Genomic DNA, 13122 nt, shown 5'->3' with positions numbered 1-13122 from the left:
ATTTTTCCTAAGTTATTTCTTGAACGAGCCCACCCCTTCTTTTTACTGATCTGTAATGACTCCTCCGTTATATATGAAATTTCCACAGATGCACAGGTGAGTTTCTGAGTTCTCTAATTTTCTATTGATCTATTCACTATCTATATATCAATATTGTACTATGTTAATTATTATAAATATATAATTAGTCTTGATGATTATCAGCTTGTCAAATTTCACACACACAAAAATCCCCTTCAAGATTTTGGATAGAATTGTATTGAATTTAAAGAACAATTAGGAGATGATATTGACATCTTTCTTTCCTTTTTTTTTTTTTTTTTTTTTTGAGATGGAGTCCAGCTGGAGTGCAATGGCGCGATCTTGGCTCACTGCAACCTCCACCTCCCGGTTCTCCTGCCTCAGTCTCCTAAGTAGCTGGGATTATACAGGTGCCTGCCACCACGCCCAGCTAATTTTTTGTATTTTTAGTAGAGACGGGGTTTCACTATGTTGACCAGGCTGGTCTTGAACTCCTGGTCTCGTGATCTGCCCTCCTCGGCCTCCCAAAGTGCTGGGATTACAGGCATGAGCCACAGCGCCAGGCCTGACATCTTTCTTAAATCAACACTAGCTTTTCCATTTAGGAACATGGTGAATCACTCCACTCACTCATATTTTCTTTCATGACCCTCAGCTGTATTTCCAAGTTTCCTCTAAAACCAACCAATGAACGAAGAAAAATCAAAACCAAGCAATGTGCACATATTTTGTTTAATGTATGCAGAAAGATCTTATAGCTTTAGTTGAAATATAAGACTCATTCTCCTGTTGTATTTCCTAATTGGTTATAATTAATACATATAAATTGTATCCAATTTTGTGTATATATATTTGTTAGACTCTATTTTCATTTGAATAGTTTATTAGAAAATTCTCTTGAATTTTCTATGTAGATTATCATATTTCCTGCAGATAAAAATATTCTTGCTTCATTCTAAATTCTTATTCTCCTATTTCTTTTGCTTGTTTCATTGCCCTCAGTATGGCTTCTAGGATACTGATGAATGGACATATTGACAATAGACATCCTTGTCTTGTTACTGATATTGATGGGTATGCTTCCAAAGTTTCATCATGAATTATAACGTTTACTATATACACTTTTGATAGATAACCTTTATCACATTAAGGAAGTTCCTTACAATTGCTATTTTCAGCACTCAGCTTGCTTAAACCTCTCATGATTTTGAAATAAATTCATGTCAGGCTATAAATTTACATATATATATATATATATATATTTTTTTTTTTTTTTTTTTTTTTTTTTTTTTTTTTTTCCAACAAGATCTCACTCTGTGACCCAGGCTGGAGTGTAATGGCATGATAATGGCTCACTGCAACCTCCACCTCCTGGGATCAAGCAATCCTCTGAGCTCAGTCTCCCAAGTAGCTGGGACCACAGGCACTCACTACCACACCCGGCTAATTTTTTGTAGAAACAGGGTTTTGCCATGTTGCCCAGGCTGGTCTCAAACTCCTGGGCTCAAGTGATCTGCCTGCCTCTGCCTCCCAAAATGCTGGGATTACAGGCATGAGCCGCCAACTCGGCCCCTCTAGATATCCATTTCGTTGCTATTCACATCTTTGATTCATAATGTTTTATTATTCAGTCTATTTCAAATAAATTTCTGTTGTACTTTCTTCTTCAGCTTATTAGTTACTAGCGAGTGAATTTTTGAGTTCCCACATATATGAGTTTGAGACTATATTTTAGTATTGACTTCTAATTTAATTGGGTTGTGTTAGAGAATATGATCTGTGTTATTCTGATGATTCTAGATATTTGTTGAGTTCTTTGTGACCCAGTATGTGGTCAAAATTTTAAATAATCTATGTATCACCATCTGTTTTTAAATGATCTATGATGACCATTTATCTTTGGCTGCAAAGTTTTACACACACACACACCCATTAGATAATGCTTGTTACTTTTGTTTTTCAAATCTTTTATAACCTAGTACTTTTTAAATTGCTTAATTTATCAACTTTTGATAAAGTTAAATGGGTTGAAATCTTAGACTTGTAGTTCTGTCAATTTGCTTACTATATTTTGAGGTGTGTGTGTGTTAGACACATATACATTTGGGCCTGTGACAGCTTCTGAGTGGGTTGATGCCTTGATTATTATGTAGTCTCTCCCCTATTATAATCTGTCTGCTATTGCTAGCATTTAAATAGTGTATATTTTTCCGTTCCTTTATTTTCAGCCTTTCTGTGTGATTTCATCTTAGATGGTATCTTGGAAGCAAGACGTATCTGGACTTTTTAGAAATCTAATCTGATCATTTTATGTCTTGGAGTAGGTAAGTTTCCATTTGCTGTCGTTACAGACATACTTTAGTTTGTTATTATTTTGCTACCATGTGTTTTGGGTTTTTTGGGGTATGTTTTTGGTTTTGTTTTGAGACAGAGTCTCACTCTGTCACCCCGGCTGGAGTGCAGTGGCACAATCTCGGCTCACCGCAACCTCCACCTCCTGGGTTTAAGTGATTCTCCTGCCTCAGCCTCCCTGGTAACTGGGATTACAAGTGCCTGCCATCACGCCCAGCTAATTTTTGTATTTTTAGTAGAGACAGGGTTTCTTCACGTTGGCCAGGCTGGTCTCGAACTCCTGACCTCAGGTGACCTGCCTGCCTCGGCCTCCCAAAGTGCTGGGATTACGGGTGTGAGCCACCACACCTGGCTGTATTTTGTTTTTAAATTCTCTTTTTTTCATCTTTCTTGCCTTTTTCTATTACTCTGTGACCTAATGAGTAACGGAGTGAGCCCCGTGAAGAGTGGAGTCTGCCATCAGGAGTGGACTATGCCTGGCATCCCAGAGCAGGCTGCTGTCTCGAAGCAGTCAGTGCTCCTAGGGCTGAGCCACTGGCCCTGAACAACCATTCCTTGGATAAAGAGAGAGGCTAACTCAAGACCCATCCTAGGTCCATAACATAACTCTGTTTCCAAAGTCTTTTTTTGTTTGTTTGTTTGCTTGACATTGCAGGGCACCTACTCTGTGCTCACTGCTGGGATCACACAGGGGAATGACCAAAGCTCCTTGGCCTCAGACACCCCCACTTAGTGAGAAGGTTACCTGTGGAGACAACTCCCTTGCCAGGTGATAAGAGGTATGATGGAAGCACCCACAGAATGTTTGAAAAGACTTGGCAAAAGTGGGGCCATGGTGTTGCCTTTGTCAACAGCTGGGTAAGCTGATCAGCAGCCATCCCTTTGGGCAGGTCCATGCTCCATTTCTCCACTGTCCTCACTGAGGCCAGACTAGGTTAGGCAAACAAGGCCCAACGAGCCAACTTTAAGGAGGCACTCACCTCCCAGTGCTAGCCTTGTACTTGCAAAGCCCCAAGAGTGAGTGCTTCCTTAAAACATGCATCCTGGGCACCTTCCTAGCCTTGCCCTAGCCCTAGTCCTGTCCCTGGTCTCCACCACTCCCTACTGCCTCCCCCAACAGTGAGGCCATGTATAAATGGTCACATCCTGCTTGCTCTGTTGTTCGTCTACTGCTAGAGTTAAGAGAAATGTGAGTTTTCTAGTATGCTTGTCTCCATCAAAACTGAGTAAACAAAATATAGACCAAAAAGAGTCCTGGACTTCACCTGCCTGATTCACCTGTTACATTCCCCATGGTCTTGAGTTTGAGAACCTGAGGTTCTCAGCCTGACTACAAGGTCCGTGAGTGCCAAGGGCAAGTGTTCTATAGTAGGAACTTTAGTCAGAGGAACAATGGGAACAAATGTCTTTTAGAAAAATAACTCTGGCTTTGGCGGTCTGAGAGATGATGTGGACTAAGAAATTAAGAGGCTCCTGAAAAGGTGAGGGCATAGAGAAGGGAAGGTGAGGGCAGCTGTGCTCACTGCAGGAGTCAAGACAAGGTTGGATGAGGTAGGACTTAAGAATTACTAGATGGTTCTATCAAGACTTCCTGGTCAGTGGTGAGGCCATAAACAAGAAGGGAATATGGAAGAAAGTGGACATTTGCTTTGGGCAAGCTGAGTTTGAAGTCAGGACATCAGAGTATGCCGGAATCACAAGGACCATTGCTGAGAAGACTCCCCCCACCACACAGACCCCTCCCTCCACTCTGAGCTCTCTCTAGGGCAGGAGTCCCACATGGCTTCTCAAATATGCCTCTGCTGGAGCCCAGCATAAAATATCCCCCAGCCGGACAGCCAGGTTAACTTATTGTTAGCAGGCTGAAAAGAAGGCTGTTATTTCACAGCAGAGATAAAAGTTAATCACAGATTAGGACTGCCCAGAAAATATCGATGACTTCATCCACTTGAGTACTAGCCTGGGGGAAGTGTTCACCACTCCTTAGTTGTCAGACCAGTCCAGCCAGTTCCCCGACTCCCTCTTTAAAATGCAGGCCCAGACTTTAACAAAAGCCTGGACCCATGAATAGACAGCATTCATAGGCGGGTTCTGAGTCATTCTGCAGACCTACTGCGTGCCCTGACTTCAAGACTTCTGATTGGAGAAGGTCTCTGCTTACCTTCCGCCCTGCCTTGTCACCGGACTCTCCCTCCCACTCTCCCTCTCTCATTACAACTTTTATCTGGCGGCACCATCACCCCGGGAGACTCCAAAACAGAAAACCAGACAGACCGTGGTTACAAAATAAAAGGCCTGTGTTTGGAGGTAAGGGGATTTCTCCGTTCTGACCATCCAGATTGAGGACTAGAGAATCTATCCCTTTCGGTAAGATGAAAATGGATGAAATTCAAGCTGTGTTTGAAATAAAGATTTCATAAGTTATTATTGTTGGTTCCAAAGTATTAGGCAAATACTACAGGGGTCCATGGGGAGCCCACAGAGCGGGACACAGAAAGCAGAAAGCTCTCTTAGGATGGTACAGGCAGGGGCACCAACTCTGTCCTCCTGAACTGGAGGATCACCTTCACACATTACAGTTGTGAGCTCAGCGGGGTAAAATGCACACTACACAGATACCCCCTGAAGCATGTGACATTCCCCAACACCCCCAGCTTTGACTATAACAGAACTAGTGTGGATGCCAAAACAAGATGCCCCAAATGGTTAAAGAACCTGACGACTCTTTGTAGCGGAATAGTTGACTATGCCGTTGTTATTCCCAAAGACGGAAGATGGAATCATCAGAAATTACAGTGACAGGGGTTCCTGTTTGGTAGTCTGCCCAAATGGTAAGGTCCAAATCCTCAGTCTCACTTTCAAGGCCCTCCATGATCCGCAACTCCCCTCCTCCTCCTCCTTTTCTTTTCTAAGCTTTTTCTTACTATTGCCCTTCCCAGGGCCTGCACCCACCAACTGTTCCAAATATCACTAGTTGGTGATACCACGAACGATGAACCATGGGGTTGGCCTTCTCTCCAGCTGAGAACACACCTGCTTTAGCTCAAGCCTGTCCAACCCATGGCCTGCAGGCTGCATGTGGCCCAGGACAGCTTTGAATGTGGCCCAACATAAATTCGTAAACTTTCTTAAAGCATTATGAGATTTTTGCGATGATTTTTGTTGTTGTTCATCAGCTATCATTAGTGTTAATGCATTCTATGTGTGGCTCAAGACACTTCTTCTTCCAGTGTGGCCCAGTGAAACCAAAAGATTGGACCCCCCCGCAGTCTTTATGCTCATCGAAATGTCCGCTTCCTTCAGGCCCCAATGTGTCCCAGCTCCTCTGAGAAGCCTTCCTTGGGTTCCCACTCTCTTGGAAATTTTCTCCTCTGACCCCTCCCCTAGCATATGTTGGCCTCCTACTCACTCATCCTCTGGGCCAGTCATTTGGCATACAATGGTGCAAGAATGGTATAAGCAGTACACGTTGTTGTGTTTCTGCAGAAGCCGTGTGGGGAGAGAATGAGTTGGGGGGCCAGGATCTGGAAGCTTCCAGTGGATGAAGAGTATGAGATCAGTGCTACTACCAGGTGGGAAGGCTCCGGATTATTAAAAACCAAACAGGTGGTGTTCCAGGGGTCAAGGAGAGAGAGCCCAGAGTGTGCAGGCCACTCAGAATATGCAGGGGAAGAGCAGGATTTGATTCAGGAGCTAGAGAGACCCCAGGAGAAGACAGGGAGACTAAACTGACACCCTCCACCACAGGGAGTAGAAAGGCACAAGAGGATCAATCAAAGCTCCGTTCTGTTCCCAATCCATCCAGTCCCGATGCTCCAGAGAGAAGGGGAGGCACCTGTACACAGGTACTGGGCATGATTGAGGAGACAGTGCCCAGGAGCCCAACTTCCTCGAAGTGAGAGAAAGGACAGAGATAGTAAGATCTGCACACTTCCACATTTTAGAGAATTTGGGAGACCCATATTGGATTTGGACCATGGTTCTTATTTGTATTATTTTCTAAGTGGTAGATGTGCTTAATCCCAGCACCTGGCTAAACCAATGACAACAGCGGCTTTCCGACCGGAAGGACCTTGCCACTTGATAGCACACGCTGTACCTCCCTTGCATGTCCCTGCTTCCAAGCTTTGGGGATTTCTAGGACTGTTTTCTCCTGGTTTCCTTGTGTCGTGTGGGCTCCTTTATAAAATATCTCCATATAATAGTGCATGACATGCTCTATTACAAAACACAAACGTGTCTCTCCAAGACAGCCTGGGGGCAGCGAGCTGGGGCGTGGCAAGGAGACCAACTGGAACTACAGGGGAGCCTAGCGGACACACAGAGCACCGCTCTTACACCACAAGCCTGCTGCCCCAGCGTGATTTAATGCATGATGAAAGCAGAGCGTTTAATATGTTCTACAGAGTTTTAAAAAAAGAACAATAGCGTTTGTCCCAAGTGTGGGGTGGAGGCACACACTCTTCTGAGATGTGGAGCAAATTTCATATCTCAAAAGAGAAAAAGGATGACAGTTCCCGCTCAGTCACCAAGTCTGATCCTCAACCCTGGAACTCCTCAACCTGCCCGAGCCCAGAAGTGAGGCTCCTTGTGAACACCACAGAAATGCAATGACTGTTTTGATTTTCCATAAGGGACAGCACACTGTTCCAGGAGGCATATCCAGTCTAAATGAACTGCATCTGTGAAACTTCCTAGCACAGTCCCAGCACATCGCAGAAGCTCAACTAATGTTATTTTCCCTTCCCAAGAAAGCCTGAAGCCTTTGAAGGAACCATGATTGGGAAGGCATCAGCATTTGCTTTTTGCCGGCATAAATTTGGACCACCGGTCTGTCGGCGGTGGCCCCTGCCAGCGGCCGTGGTCTGCTAGGGAAGTACACCACACACACACCCGCCCGCCGCAAGGAAGACCCCATTGCCCACCGATGTCCTCTTTCCGGTGTCCTTACATTCCTGGCCGAGACCCTCCCTTCGGTCACGCCATGAGGTCAAGGCCTGGGTTGCCATTATCTCCTGGAAGCCAGTGCAGCACTTGGAGCTTAGAAGATGCACACAACTCTTTGTTAAAGAACAAAGAAATGGGGGAAAATTTTAAAAAGAAAATAAACAAAAAGAGGGTGAGATGAAGACTGTGGCTGAGGCTTTGTTTTCAGGCTAATAACAGGACACTCAGCCCATTCTCAAGGAAACTTCAACATCGATAATTCAAATGTCTTAGAAATTGTACATTGGAAGAGGAAATAAAATGTTTTTTTCAGCTATTTTAGGTTTACAGGTATCTAAATGAAGCACAGACTGTAGAATGTTGTTCAGAAGGGAATTAAATTTGGATTTCATCCTTCCCAGGGACTTGGGGCACTGCTTGTCACTTTGACTCAAATGGAGAGTCCCTGCCACCTTCATCTGACCACACTGTGCTAAGCGCCCAGCCCCAGGGTATAGCTAAGCCCTACACCAGCTGCAGTGAGCCGCTTGGCCGGGTGCCCTCCTAGATCCTCCCTGCCCTGTCCCCCGGCTCTCTGTCCCCTGCCGTCCTCTTCTCTAGGACTGTTGAAACTTCTCCTCATCTGCTCAGCTTCACACAAAAGGGCTCATATTTTACAGACTGAGAGCTCCCTTCCTGTGTGTTGGCAAACTAACACATCACATTGCTTGCATTTAATCTTCAGGTACTTTTTCTCTTTTTTTACTTATAAAATTAATATAAGCGTATGCTCTCGTAATCAATACAATTTAGATAAAATCCCTTTTTGCAGAGGAAAAACACTGCAGAAAACCATTTAGATAAAGCGAGAGTTCCTCTGGGCCCTCCCACTCCCATTTGCATTTTCTTTTCTGTGGACTAACTGGTCATCTTCTTTATCGATTTGTCTATGAGGTTGTTGATCTTGGTCTTTTTTCTTATTAATAGACAGGAGTTCTTCATAGAGCCTAGATAACAATCCAGAATTCATGTGTATACATATGCATTTATCTATATGTATAAGCACATTACACACATACATATACATATGCACACATACAAATATCTTAGAAATATCTTCTCCAGCTCTGTTGCTTGTCTTTTATCTCAGCTTATAGAGTTTTCTGATTTCGAATCAGAAGTCTCACATTTTGTTGAAGGTAGACATCACTCTTTCTCTATTTGCTTTTGTGATTTGTGTCTTGCTCAAGGTCTTCCCTTTCCTACCTCCATGTCATAAGCATGTTCTCCACTATATTCTTTCAGTCTATAATCTTTCTTCCATAGGTAGCCAATGTCCAGCACGTTTGGTAATGACACCTCCTCGGTGAAGTGCAAGGCCACCTTGACCCCAGCTCCCATGGGTCTGTATTCAGGGGAATTTTGAGGTTGTTTTTGCTGCAGGGTGTCAGGACTCCTTCCTCTCTGATTCTTGGAAAAGTTTACTGTTTGCTACTGGCTTTCTGGGCTCTCCTCCCTGCGCAGGTGGGGTGTGGAGGGTAATCAGAGTCAGTCCAGAGGTTGCTCAAAGTTTCAGTTTATCTCCAGCCACTATTTGCTAACTCATTTGAGAATTCTGCCAAGATAAACATCAGACAGACCCTCCTACGGTTCACTCAGTCTGCTCCCGGGAAAACTAGGACATGTGTCTGCTCTCCTGGCATCCCTGAGAGTGACTGATCTCTGAGTGACCTTTCATTGGCCAGACTCCCCCAAGGGAAATGTCCACCAGCAGAAAAAGTAGGGGAAAAAAAAATCCCTTTTTGCAGAGGAAATACACTGCAGAAAACAAACCTAGTCTAACGCCGCCTTTTAAAACATAGCTTTTAGACGGAAAGAGTTCGCCCTTCCTCCCTCCCCCCGGTCACTCTTGAGATGACAATTTCAAATCCCACATAACTTTCACAGTGTGTTATTCCCATGCAATTACCTTGTTAGGTTTCATACATTTAGAACACTGAGGGGGACAGCGGATGCTGCTCCTCAGTCTCCTGGTTATCGGGACACTCCTACGCTCAGACGGGTCCACGATGCACCCTTCTCCCACTCTTCATCCCTTTTCTGGCCAACCCTCTTGCTCTCCCAGAGGATTTTAAAAACCTGTCTTGCTCCAAAAAGCAAAGAATGACAATTGCTTCAGAAAAATACCTAACTGGAAGATCCACTCCCTGACCATGGAGAGCCCACTACGGGCCTAGAAACGCGAGGCAGGGACTTGAAGATGCTGCACACATCCTGTGTGGGAGTGGGAGGAAAGCTGCTGCTTCCTCAGCATTGAAACAGAGAGGGTCATTTCAGCCTTGCAGGGGATGACCAGCCACCACTGGAATTACCTGATGGCATCACATTTGCTCCTCACGTCAACATTCCAGTGTGGGAGCGACTGCTCCCTGAAGACACTCGTGGCGCGATAAACAGCAGTCAGTGGAATCAAGGCAAGGGTGAGGTCCTCTTCTTTCTGCCTCCTTCTCACCATGGCACCTTGAGGGAGGCCCTTTGTCCCTCGGGCTCTTGCATTTTCTCATTTGCACAATGAAGAGGATCCCATCTTCACCGCTGTGTTTAGAAATGACACAAGCTCACTGAAAACCTCTGCCGCCTCGAAGATACAGAATCGCTGGTGAGGCTCCTCGTCTGAGAGCCAGGGCTCTGCTCCCCTCCGGGCCAAGTCTATCAATTGTTCTTTGGAAAACAAAAGTTGGCGGCATTAAAACTGGGCCGTTCCAAGTGTTCTTTATGTTTTATAAGTTTTATAAGGTGAAAGTCAATATTTAGATGATGGTTAGAAATGTCTTTTGGGGGCTTTATCGTTTTCTAACATGGAGTCGGGGGACATATTACCTCGGCAGGAGCATGTAGGCCAGGGCTGAGAGGAGGGAACCATGTCAGGGAGGCCGGTGCCTGGGGAGGGAAGGTCTCCTCCTGTGAAGGGCCTGGCCCTCATGGATTCCCCACTTCCAGGCGACTTTGTGTCCTCAGAGAAGCTAACCTGATGTGCATGCTACTGACGTTGCCCCGGCCGTTCCTGCCTGGCCAATGGAACCCTCTGTCTGGAGTCTGTGGATGGCAGACCCTCTGATGGTGTGGAGCGTGGGTTTTTGGAAGCAGGTCTCTCACTGTCATCCAGGCTGGAGGGCAGTGGCACACACCACCACACAGGGATAATTCTTTTATTTTTTGTAGAGACACGGTCTCACTATGTTGCCCAGGCTGGTCTTGAACTCCTGGGCTCAGGAGGTCCTCCTGCCTCGACCTCCCAAAGTGCTGGGATTACAGTCATGAGCCACTGTGCCCAGCCTTGGAACATGATTTTTAAAGGTACCTCTGAGGTGAATTTGAAAACCAGTTCAGGAAGTTGGAAAGGAGAAATTCCTAGAATCCTGTGCGACTGCTGGGTTCCCTAAGTATTTCCAGTGCCAAGAGGGAGCTGAAGTCAAAAGGAGCGGATGACACGGGAGTCTTGCCAAATAGGGAGACAGGGCTCGGGTGCGGGGAGGTAAGGCTGTGTGCCCAGCTGTGGGAGAGGGAGGAATCTTCTGGAAGTCCTCTGGGATGATGGCGCCCATTTCTTTTGCTAAAGCCAGTGTTAACAAGTGTTTCAGTCTCAGCCATGCCCCATACCCTGGCTCCCCAATCCTGCCCCAGCTCAAGCTTCCCCGCATTGGGTTTTCACCCCATTTCTCCTCTTGCACTTGCCTCTCCCCTGCTACCCCGCCAATGACACCGCCAAAGAAATTGGGCCCGGACAGATCACTGCAGTACATAACTGCATGCAGTACATGACGAATTCCACACCACCAGCCCAGAAAGGTCATCTCTTGTAGTTGCCTCAGCTGCAAAGTAGGGTTAATAATACCAGCCTGGCAGACTGTGTGATTACACTTAGTAAGAAGACTCAGGTTAAGAACATTCCTAAGGTGATCTCCAAAGAATCCCAGGGACTGTGAATAAAATGTTAAAATAACCTTTCTGCTTTCCTTGTCCCTGAATCTCATTTATCCTTGAGAGAAGATCGATGAGGTGTTTCCCTGAGGCCAACTTCCAGGTAACACAAATTTCATGGGGTACCTCTAAGCACTTAAATAAAGCACATTATTCTTCTAGTATTTTATGTGACCGTAATTCTAGAACTGTACACATTTTCTGCCTTTAGAAGAAATGCACAGGGAATTGGAGTGAAGGGTTTTCTTCAGGACTCAGGAGTGCAAGTGACAGGACTCTCCCTGGTGTTGCATTATGCAAATGAGCCCCCACCCATCAGTCCTGGGCCCCTCACCATGCAGACCAAGACTGGGCGTCATTTTGTGTCAATTATCTCTCTCTCTCTCTTTGTTTTTTTTTTTAGTTTACATGAAGGCAATTTATTAACAGAAAACATTTTGAGGAGTCCTGTTCACAGATGGCAGCCATGGCAAACCCCGTTCCTGCAGGTGCTGTTGGAGGGGATGGGAATGACATCCTCAATGCACCTGATCTTCATACCTAAGCGGGCCCCAGGTCCAGGGATCTCAGTCCTATTTCCTTCTGTGGCCTGGAGTTTGATGTAGGGCAGTGATGCCTGGCTCCTTGCACCTCTAGACCACATAGACCACATCCTGGGTGGCCAGTGTGGCAGCATGTGGAGAGGATTCATCTGACCACCCTTTACCTTCATCCCACCAGTCACACAGCATATTTTTTTTTTTTTTTTTTTTTTTTGCCAGAAAGATCAGTGACATGGACAAATGTGTCATTGAAGGATGCAAAGATATGATAGATGTCAAATACATTCTGTCCTTCAGCCTTCTGAGGTCTGGGGCTGATGACCTGTTCTTCCTTCTTTTCCTTCCCCTTTCAAGGTATCATTTCTGTGTATCATCTCCAGACTCTGCACCAAAAAGCCCTGTGAATTCTTAGATCTGTCTTTGAAGTCCCTTTTCTTTCTGTGTCCTGTTGCCAGCTGCCATCTCTGGCTCTCCTTGCCTCCTCTTGGCTCTCCACCCTACCTTAGCTCTCAACTGCTCTCCGAGGAAAACCCAGCACCAAGAGTGGTCAGATTGGCCTTTAATAGGGAGGTGTTGATGAGTTTGTGGCAGCTCAGAGGCTCTCCATGTCTGAGCCGTGCATTCTTAGCCCTGAGAAAACACAGGCTGTTGCTGTGGGTCTAACTGCCAGATCCAGGGGCCCTGGTTGCATTTGTATGATACACCTCCCACTTTGTGGCTGGGTGTGTCCTCGGATTTATTTTAGAATAGTTATTTTCTATGTCTGTGGGGAATTGTGCTACTAGCACGACCACTTTATTGGAAGGATCCAATAAAGAAAGCAGTGGGTGGTCTCTCGAACTTGTGTTATAATATAATCGTATTACAATAGGAGGCAGCATGGTTTAGCGGCTCAAAGTTTAAGCTGCTTGGTTGTGTCATTACTAGCTCTATGCAGTTTCTGGCTTCATTAAATTACTATATGCAAAAAGATGAGCGGAGCAGAGGCCTGCATCTCTGCTGAATCCTGTCAAGTCCTCATATGAGGGCCTGGCACAGATTATGGGACTGAGAGGATGCCCACCCCTCCCTGGAAAGCAGGGTGAGAGGGGCAGGGAAGGGGCGGGAAGCTGTCAGGACAGGGGGGCCTAGCTTGATGGTGGCTTTGTCACATCCCATATTTAGCCTAAGATGGAGCTATTTTGGAGCTGATTCAGTTCCTGGGGATATTTTTTTCTTTTTATAAGATTCAGAACCACTCTGAGCTAAAACCAAACTTTATCTGTAAAATAGAAATAATACTAGCTGCCTAACAGGGCTA

The 13122-nt window shown here is 45.5% G+C and overlaps 1 pseudogene; it reads right to left on the bottom strand.

Moving 5' to 3' along the window:
- Positions 1-10549: 10549 nt before the first annotated feature.
- Positions 10550-12183, bottom strand: LOC111524289 (annotated as a pseudogene).
- Between the last annotated feature and the right edge of the window lie 939 nt (positions 12184-13122).

The sequence above is a fragment of the Piliocolobus tephrosceles genome, chromosome 15 (assembly GCF_002776525.5).
Source record: "Piliocolobus tephrosceles isolate RC106 chromosome 15, ASM277652v3, whole genome shotgun sequence".
Classification (NCBI taxonomy): Eukaryota; Metazoa; Chordata; class Mammalia; order Primates; family Cercopithecidae; genus Piliocolobus; species Piliocolobus tephrosceles.
The sequence above is the reverse complement of the archived record's forward strand: the minus strand, read 5'-3'. Positions and strand labels throughout refer to the sequence as shown.